The sequence below is a fragment of the Macaca thibetana genome, chromosome 20 (genome assembly GCF_024542745.1).
Source record: "Macaca thibetana thibetana isolate TM-01 chromosome 20, ASM2454274v1, whole genome shotgun sequence".
NCBI classification, from domain to species: Eukaryota; Metazoa; Chordata; class Mammalia; order Primates; family Cercopithecidae; genus Macaca; species Macaca thibetana.
Genome location: NC_065597.1, coordinates 3,594,235 through 3,604,538, shown reverse-complemented (window position 1 = coordinate 3,604,538; position 10,304 = coordinate 3,594,235). Strand labels below are relative to the sequence as shown.

General features: G+C 37.9%; 1 pseudogene; it reads left to right on the top strand.

The window, feature by feature from the left end:
• Window positions 1-4,610: 4,610 nt before the first annotated feature.
• On the top strand, window positions 4,611-5,704 carry LOC126944957 (histone-lysine N-methyltransferase SETMAR-like; annotated as a pseudogene).
• Window positions 5,705-10,304: the final 4,600 nt, after the last annotated feature.

The window sequence follows — 10,304 nt, the reverse complement described above, 5'->3', positions numbered from 1 at the left end:
ATTTCTCCCAGGACTGACTAGATCACTACCCCCTTTTTCTTTTTCTTTTCTTTTCTTTTTTTTTTTGAGAAGGAGTTTCACTGTTGTCACTCAGCCTGGAGTACAATGGCGTGATCTCGGCTCACTGCAACCTCCATCTCCTTGGTTCAACCTATTCCCCTGCTTTAGCCTCCTGAGTAGCTGGGATTACAAGCTTGCACCACCATGCCTGGCTAATTTTTGTATTTTTAGTAGTGACGGGTTTCACCACGTTGGTCAGGCTGGTCTCGAAGTCCCGACCTCAGGTAATCCACCCACCTCGGCCTCCCAAAGTGTTGGGATTATAGGCATGAGCCACCTCGCCCGGCCTCACTATCCCTTTTTCTATATTACAATATGAACAATTAATTATGAAAAAATAATATGGCATGATAGAGGGGGAGAAGAATCGTAGCTCATCATATTGGAAAGTAGACAACCAACAGATAAAATATAGACATGTCTAGCTACGTTAAGAAATAAGACCGGGAATTTTACTTCTAGATATACTCTTGGTTGAGTATTTTAGAGAATCAGGAGAAAGTTCAGGGTGATATTATGCATTGTGTATAAAACTACCCTTATGGATTGCTTGGTAAACTAGAAAAAAGAAAGCAAAAAGCTTTACTCATAATCTAAGAACTCTCACTCTAGATCTGAAAAATGAGAGAGGGGTCTAGACTGGTTGAGATCAAGTAACTTCAACCAGTTTCTCAACATGATACACACCAAAAACAGAGTGTGAAAATGGAGAATTGTATATAAAAACTTGGTTTGAGAGGAAATACGAAGAAACAGGAACAGGGGGCTGTAGGGAAGGAAGAAGACAAGAAGGGAGGCAATACAAGTGTGTTCTGTTAAGTGGGTAACCATGTGGGCCGCTGGAGCCAGATCCTGCTAGAGCCTTTGGAAGAGCATAAAGAAGCCCTCTCAGAAATGACAAGTGGAAAAGGAAGCATCTGTCTTTGGCTCTTACTTCCTACTTTTTGAAAATTGTCTCAGAGAGTGTTAGCCACTTCACAATTCTGAGTTGTGACGCAGCTTTGGCACCTAAGAAACCCAAGAAAAGATAGCAAGACTCTTGAGTGAGATGAGAAGCTGTCATAGCCTAGTGAGCCAGCGCTCACATAGAACTTCCCCTTCTGCTGGAATCAGGGTGAGGGCACCAGGCCGGACAAAAGAGGCATCTGATAGGATCAGGATCAAGTTCCACCCACAAACTTTTAGATTCAATTGAGTCAGGTCAGATCACTTCCCAATCTATGCAAATAGGCAGAAAAACTCTGTGGGGTGACTATGAGTCACAACAATTTCTTGTGTATTTTCAAATAGCTAGAAAAGAGGAGTTTGAATGTTCCCAACATTAAGAAATGATGAAGTTTTGAGATACTGAATATGCTAATTACCTTGATTTGATCACTACACATAGTACACATGTATTGAAATATCACACTGTACCCCATAAATATGCATAATTACTATGTGTCATTTAAAAATAATAAATAATAATTTAAAGTGAGCCTTCTGAGCTTGAAAAGAAGAACAGCATATCATCGTGAAGATTCAGATGACCCTATCATTTAACAAAAATTATGAAGAAACCTAAAGGAAAATTTAGGGAAATGTTCAGCATTTCCCAAAGAATTCAAATACCTCTCTCTATGAGAGAAGTTTCCTCTCTTTAACATTTTGTCTCTGGGTTAACAATATGCCATTATGAGGAAAAACAACAGCCGTTTGATGGTGGAGAAAGACTGTAAGACAACTGAAAATGCTCCAGTAAAATGGATATATGCAAGTGAACAGGAAAAAGGAAAACTGGCATGGCATCAGATTGGATTAATCAGAGGACAAATGAAAAAGCTCTCCCAGGAAATAAGCAAAAATGTGAAAGATATGTAAAAGAAGGAAGGTGAATGGAAGTGCTGTGTACAACACAATCCCCACTGCTGCATAGTAACTCAGGAGCCATGTAGCCCTGGCAGCAGCATAGCCACAAGATGAAAACAGCCTGGATTTCTGAGTCACCATTGGAAAGAGAAACACCTAGAATGCATGGATAAAAATCATTCAGTTTGGTGTGTTGCTGTGCCACAACCACAATAGGAGTCCTCAAATGTGTTAAGCTGCAGAGCTTTTTTCTTTTCATTCTTCTGTCTATTGATGACTTCAGAATAGCCTACTCTATTCTGATTAATACAAAAAATAGAAAACTAAGGGTTATCTGTTGCCAATTCACAAATACATTTCTTAACTCAATATTTGACTCTCAAAGATTATATTTGTTACAGAACACTTACTAAAGATGAAGAAAATTTTTATTAAATATGTGTGTATCAGAATTTTTTACTTCATTTCTAGAAATCTATATTAATGATGACAATAGATGGAAATTGTTTCTAAGCATCTCAACTGTAATAAGCATTTTCAGATTATCTATTCTCCCAATTCAAATACATGCTGTCCAAATGAATGTAGTTATAAAATGATGAAATGATTGGCAGAAAATTCTGGGATATTATTTACTTCAGACTGAATGAAAATCAAAGCTGAACAACATTAGATAGGAGAGAAAACAATTTCAAATTGTTAAAAGGCACAATTTATAATGGAGTTAAGAGTCATAAATCATTATGTAACAAAATATTGAGTAAAAATAGTAAAAGCCCTTAGAAAATGGAATGTTACTTCAATACAACTTTCTCAGTTTTAGACAGATCAACTAATTCAAAATGAAGTTATAGAGGTTTATAGGTAATTTATCCCTTTAAAAAGCTGAAATACATAAATGATATTTTAAAATAACCAAACATTAATAAACATTAAAATACATGCACAACACTGAGAGTTTTTCCTTAGAAAACGAAGTTGTATCAGCGTTAATCCTGAAGGATTCATCATATATCACAAGCAATTAGTTAAGCAGTCTTTTTTTTTTTCTTTTTTTCTTTTTTTTTTTTTGAGACGGAGTCTCGCTCTGTTGCCCAGGCTGGAGTGCAGTGGAGCAATCTCGGCTCACTGCAAGCTCCGCCTCCCGGGTTCACGCCATTCTCCTGCCTCAGCCTCCCAAGTATCTGGAACTACAGGCGCCCACCACCACACCCCGCTATTTTTTTTTTGTATTTTTAGTAGAGACAGGGTTTCACCATGTTAGCCAGGATGATCTCCATCTCCTGACCTCATGATCCGCCCGCCTCAGTCTCCCAAAGTGCTGGGATTACAGGTTTAAGCCAACGCGCCCGGCCGTTAAGCAGTCTTTAAACATGGAAATAAACAGGGACAAGGTAAAAAGAACACTTCTTCAGGGATTTGAGCTCATTTTTTTAAGCCTTTTAATAGTTTTTTTTTTTCTTAATATGATTCTGGAGTCCTGCAAGTGACTTGTGATGATGAGCGCTTCTTGAAGCACCTGGCCAAGATATAAGGAATCCTGTCAGCTCATACATTAGGCTGAGCTAGAAGGGATCTGAAAAACAAGGTTTGGCTGTGCATCATTCAGAAGCAGTAGAAGAATGCTTCCTCTAAAAGCATCCTTCTAGGATTAAATGTGCACATCAAAGTAATATATATTGAGTTTCATGTCTGTGGTTACAATTACACCTTATCTACACCTGTATATATATTATTTTCTCATTGAATATCCTCCCCTTAGAAAGGTTGTTCCACTACTATCTGCATCTGAGCAGAAAACTAACTTCAGAAAGCCTTCTTGGAAACAACAACAGAGCAAAATGAAGCAGGGTCTGGCCAATGATTTTCTGGAAGCCTGAGACTTAAAGGGATGCTCAGACGAAACTCAGAAAAGTCGCTAACAAGTCTGTGAAGTCAGAATTGTGATCAGTTTCAGCGAGGGAATCAGAATGCTGGGATCTCACCTATATCAGCTTCACTAATGTCAGGAGTCTCTGAACTACATGTGATGATATAGGATGGGGAAAATGGACTGGGGTCAGGGAGCTGGCAGAGACCGGAGTAATAGCACATGTGGAGTCACGGCCACTCTAGGTTGGGATATAGTGCTTACAAATAACAGTTATTAACTGCAAACAATGACAGTAGAAGTCAGTGTACATAAGTTTGTGGTTAAACTCAGATCAGAGGTGAATGTGCTAAAATGAGAGTTAGGATGTTGACCTAGAGGATATCACGTAGACAACAACTTGTTAAAACAGGGCCTATTTTTAGGACTAAATGCTGCAAACAGGTTCATACCTCTTACCACCCTTTGAGATATGAAATTATAAACCTGGGCATTGATATCATATGACAATTCTTATCTTTCTCAAGTAATATTAATTAGTGTATGATAAAGTTAGCATATTGATGGAAATGCAATTATTTAGGTACTGTGTAATAGCCCCTGTAATAGCTAATATCTATATATTACCCAAATAAATAGGAATATATATTATTATTAGGTTAGCACAAACATAATTGCAGCTTTTGCATTATTGGAATTTGTCGTTTGGTATTCTAATACATTCTTAAATAAATGTAGTTATGTTATACATCATTTTAATAAGCATTTCTCACTTTATGCCTTTTTGCTAATGACTTATTACTTGCTGTTTATTTTATGTTGATTTTAGACTATGGAAATGATGTCAGACAAAATGCAAATTCGAGCAATCTTCTTATTTGAGTTCAAAATAGATCATAAGGCAGTGGTGACGACTCACAACATCAATAAAGCATTTAGCCCAGGAACTGCTAATGAATGTACAGTGCAGTCGTGGTTCAAGAAGTTTTGCAAAGGAGACAAGAGCCTTGAATATAAGGGGCATAGTGGCTGGCCATTAGAAGTTGACAATGACCAGTTCAGAGCAATCATCAAAGCTGATCCTCTTACAACTACACAAGAAGCTGCTGAAGAACTCAGTGTCAACCAGCCTATGGTAGTTCCGCATTTGAAACAAATTGGAAAGGTAAAAATGTTCCATAAGTGGGTGCCCCATGAACTGACCGAAAATTTTAAAAAATCATAGTTTTGAAAAGTGTCATCTTCTCTTATTCTATGCAACAATGAACCATTTCTTGATCAGATTGTGATGTGTGATGAAAAGCAGATTTTATACAACAACTAGTGATGATCAGCTCAGTGTTTAGACTAAGAAGAAGCTTCAAAGTACCTCCCAGAGCCAAAATTGCACCAAAAAAAAGTCATGGTCACTGCTTGGTGGTCTGCTGCTGGTCTGATCCACTACAGCTTTCTGAATCCATTACATTGTGAATGTAATATATTGTGAATGTACTATATTGTGAATGTACTACACCATCCATTACATGGTGAAGCCATTACATCTGAGGAGTATGCTCAGCAAATCAATGAGATGCACAGAAAACCGTAATGCCTACAGCCAGCATTGGTCAACAGAAAGGGTCCAATTCTCGACAACGCCCAACCACATGTTGCACAACCAACGCTTCAAAAGTTGAACGAATTGGGCTACAAAGTTTGCCTCAACTGCCATATTCACCTGACCTCTTGCCAACTGGCTACCACTTCTTCAAGCATCTCAACAACTTTGTACATGGAAAACACTTCCACAACCAGCAGGATCCAGAAAATCCTTTCCAAGAGTTCATCAAATCCTGAAGCATGGATTTTTATGCTACAAGAATAAAAAGACTTATTTCTCATCGGAAAGAAAAAAGTGTTGATTGTAATGGTTCCTATTTTGATTAATGAAGATGTGTTTCAGCCTAGTTATAAAGATTTGAAATTCATGGTCTGAAACCGCAATTACTTTTGCACCAACCTAATAGTTTTACTGTTGTATCCATCAGACGTCTATTTACACATAAATATGGAAAAACGTTCTAAGATTCTAGAGTAGATTTGAAAGGAACCATGGAGATTACTGAACCAAACAAACGATGTATGAATGTCCCTCAAAAAAACATGCATTCAGTACCATCCATTTTCACCCTTGTCCAAGGCACTAGCATCTTCCTTCTTTTACTTCTTCAATCAAGAAGCATCCTCTATACAAGAACCACAATGATATTTTGAAAATGTGGATCATGCCACTCCCCCTCTTGAAACCTTTATTTCTGTTGCAATTTGATTGAAACTAAATGCTGCCATTGTCTTCAAAGCCCTGCAAGACCTTGCTTCTGTTGCATTAGGTCTCCAAACTCTCTAAGCCAATCTGCCTTGCTGAGAACACTGCAAGCACATTGGCTTTCTTTAGGTTTTCTGGAACTTCAAGATTCTTTGCAATGTCAGAATGTTTGCACTTGCTATTACTTCTTCTGCTGGCTGTTGAAATTGCAGGTTTCTTCTTATTCTTCTCATTTGTGTCGGCTTAAACATCACAACAAACCCCTACGGGCTGTCTCCCATTTAGTATGTAGTTTTATCACATTATTCTATTTACAGAGTGCAATAAGTACTTTTATGAACAGTACAAAGCACTTTCCTCACTTACATGTTTACATGTTTACAGGCCCTTTACTCTATTAGAATTTAAGTCCCACAAGGTAAGCAACTGTGTCCACTGTATGTCATTGTGACTAATATTTCAATTACCCATTGTTCCAATTTCTCGGTTAATTTAAGTAAATGTTGATTTCCCTTGAAGAGGTCCTTGCACTAATTTTTGAAGCTTTTGGAAACTATCTGTCAAGCAACACTGTGGTAGTTTAATTTTTTAGTTTCTGCCAGCTAAAAACAGCTTTCTGAAACTCCTTAGAAGTGTATTTTCTTTTCTTTACTTGGTTTTTTTACCCTCGAGTATACTAGGGGTACGTTCATGTACTGTTTCCTGTTTTCGCAAAGAGATGAACAGTCCATGAAAGCCAAGGTATGTCTCTTAGATATATTTGTCCTTCCAGTCTCATAATAGGCTTATCTTATTTAGGCACTCAATAAAGAATACCTTACCTTGGAATTGAGAGCATTCTTAATAGAGTTTCTATCTTAGTCCAAAGTATTTTGGTAGGAAGTATCAGAAACTCAGCTCAGATAACTCAAGTTAAATGAATTTATGAACTCATAAAACTTTCCAGAGCTGGCTTAGCATGGCTGGAGCCAGGAGCTCTGAGAATTTTATCAAGAACACTATATTTCTCTCTTCAACTATCATCTTCATTTCCTTCTCTCAGTTGGCTTCTCTCCGGAGAGAAGCATTCTTCAGAAAAGTGGAAAGATGCCTACTGACGAAGTACATTGGTAACAACTTTCAATCTAGAATGGAATATCTGTTTATTCAAACAGCAAGCAGTCTCTCATTGGTGCTTTTTTGGTCACATGTCTTGCTTATACCAATCTCTGTGCTGGTAGATTGGGTTAGTCTGTTGGACTCCCTAAATAGCATCCTATATCTATTGGGGTAAAGTAGACTATTGAATCGGTAATATGGCCAGAATCAAATAATTAGGGAAAGGCCAATTATCCAAAGAAGTCATACGGCAGAGAGCAATCACTTATTCCCATCTCACCTAACCTGTCTTGCTTCATGATAATTGAATACTTGGCAATTAATGCCCAAGTATCTGTTTTAAAATAGTCAAAGTCAGAGAAGACACTATATCTAGAAGTTGCCTGTTTCCTTTTTATTTTGTTCTTGTTGTTCCTTCATTAATTTTTCTCCATGACACATCTTCTAGGAGTATTTGTTAACAGACTAGTAAACTTTAGACAGGTTTTCAGACTAGTTCACATTGTCTACTTCAGTTTTAAGATGTAATGGAACAATGACCCTTTGTCTACCAGCAATTTTCACACCTTAAGTCCTTAGCCCTCCTAGCTGATAATTAATTTCACAGTTACAGCATGGCTCTATCAGCTTCCAACGAAAGAATTTAGATAAATCTAACATGAAGTGGGCATAAGGTAAAGCAATAGTAATCATTATTTCACAGGTGTTTGTTTTTTTCTATTTTCCCCGAGCCTTGTGAATTTATTTACATGACAATTTGAAAATGATGTTTGGGCCACAGCGACTCCTAGCCTGCTAAATACAGGAGGGGCCTGGGGACTTACAGAGCTGGTAATGGGAAACCCGACTGAGCTAACATTTTGACACTGGCTCCTTCTCAGGAGAGGCAAACAGAGAAGAGGAATTGAAAGGAAGCTGTCACTAGGAAACCAAAAGGAAAGAAGAAAAAAAGGAATCTGCAGAGCACACAAACGAGAGACCAAAAAAATAAAGGAGTTAATTAACAAAAAGGTGACATCCAAACACTTGCAAACACAAGTGGGAAGAACTATATCAAGGAGTAGGAAAGATTAAATAAGCAGGCAAGCTTGGAAAACACTTTCTAATATTGCCAACGATAAGACTATCTCATAGACAGCACTGAGAACTGTCAAGCTAAGAACTGTCAGAAGACACTGTGCTACAAAATAGCATTAAAATGTTAGCTGTAAAGTATGCATTGGTTAAAGACCTTTTCTTTAACCTAGACCCCCTTTTGCTAAGACCCAATTCTTTTTCTATATCTCGTCCTCTATATTAAAATTTCACCTCACACAATTATCAGTCCTAAAGAAATAGCAGTATTAAAGACTTTTAGCTCCAATTGCCTTAGCACAATCCTATGCTACAGAAGTTTCTCCTGGGAGAGACATCATTTGTTGGTGCACTTATGAGTGTCTTCACATTGAATGGTCACAGTACTTTTGCAAGGTTGACAGGCTTATCGCTGTTCCGGAGAAAGAAGAGAATCAGAGGCTCTTAGAGGTTAATTAGCTTGTACTTTGTCTTGCAGATTGCAAGTGAAAGGATAGAAACTAAGAGAAGGAAAGTTTCCCTTTATTCTGACAATTTAAAATGCCTAATAAAGTGACATCCTCTTTCGTGAGGTGGTGAAACTTTCCTCACCAAAGATGTTCTGGATGGCAAAACCTTATCCGTGGGACTTTTGAGTAAAGTTCTGTGTTTGTTAGGTTGCTGCAACATCTGATCTCTGAGCCTCTTCCAAACAGAAGATTTTTTTATTTCGTTACACACAACAATTGATTACTGCACTTTTACTTTTCATTTCCAACTCTGACTATGACTTATTTAATAAGGGGGGAAAGAAACACTTGTTCTTCCTCCTAACTTACCCTTAAAATCAAGGAGCAGTTCAACCTAACAACTAAAAACTAATCATATCAAAGGCAGAACAGAATAAAATTACAAAAAAAAAATTATTATAATAATGTAAACACATGAACCTATTTCATGTATGCTGGTATTTTATTTACCTTGCCAATGTTTGGAATGCATTGTCAATGCCTTCTTTTGGTCTGTGCTATAATTATAAAAATTAGACATCCTACTCTGTGGCAGGCACCATTCTGAGGGTTTTACCTATATTAATTATTTATTCATCTTAACCTAATTATGCCAATTACATTATTATCCCCAGGACGAAGTACCATAAAGGAGGTGGCTTATAAACAACAAAAATTTATTCTTCACAGATTTGGAGACTGGAATTCCAAGATGAGTGCCAGCTGGGTCAGGTTTTGGTGGGGCCTCTCTTCCCAGTGGCAGGTGGCCACCTTTCCCTTGTGTTCTCACATAGTAGAAAACAGTGAATAAGCTTTCTGAGGTTTGTTTTATAAGGGTGCTAATTCCATTCTTGAAGGCTCCATGCTCATGGTCTAATCACCTTCCAAAAGTCTTCCATCAAATACCCATCACATTGGCGATTAGACTTCAACTTGTGAGTTTGGGAGGATGCAAATATTCAGCCCACAGCAGCCAGTTTATGTGAAGAGTCTGTACTCAACTGTGACACCAGGGTTTCTAAAATGTCATCAAGCACCACAGAGTCACCTGGAGAGCTTTCTCCAAATTCAAAGTGCTGGGCCCCAACCCCAGAGTTCAGATTTAGTAGGTTCTGAATGGAAATCAAAATTGCATTTCCCAAGCAGTGTTGCTGCCACTGATCCAGGGGCCAAGCTTGAAGATCTACTGCCTTAGGATACTGGTCTTCTACTTCATTTCTCCCGTAGTCCCTTAAAGGACAAAAAGGAGCCACTAGTGGCAAAAATAACTGAAACTAGAGAGAAAAGGTCTGCAGTAGCAGGGAAAACAGTCAAATACTGAACTAAGCTTCCATGGGAAGTTCTCAAATTGTTTTGCTTAAAAGGGTGAAGAGTGGTCTTCAAAAATATAATAGATTTTCACCTATGTGTTGTTGTCCTGGAGCTCTATACGCAGAGAAATGTGATAGATTGACTGGATGAGTCTTCGAAATTTCCTTGTACTGCATGGAACTGGAATGAAACTATAGCCTAAGGCTCAATAAAACAAATGTTTTCCACAAAGCATTCTGATTGGGGACAA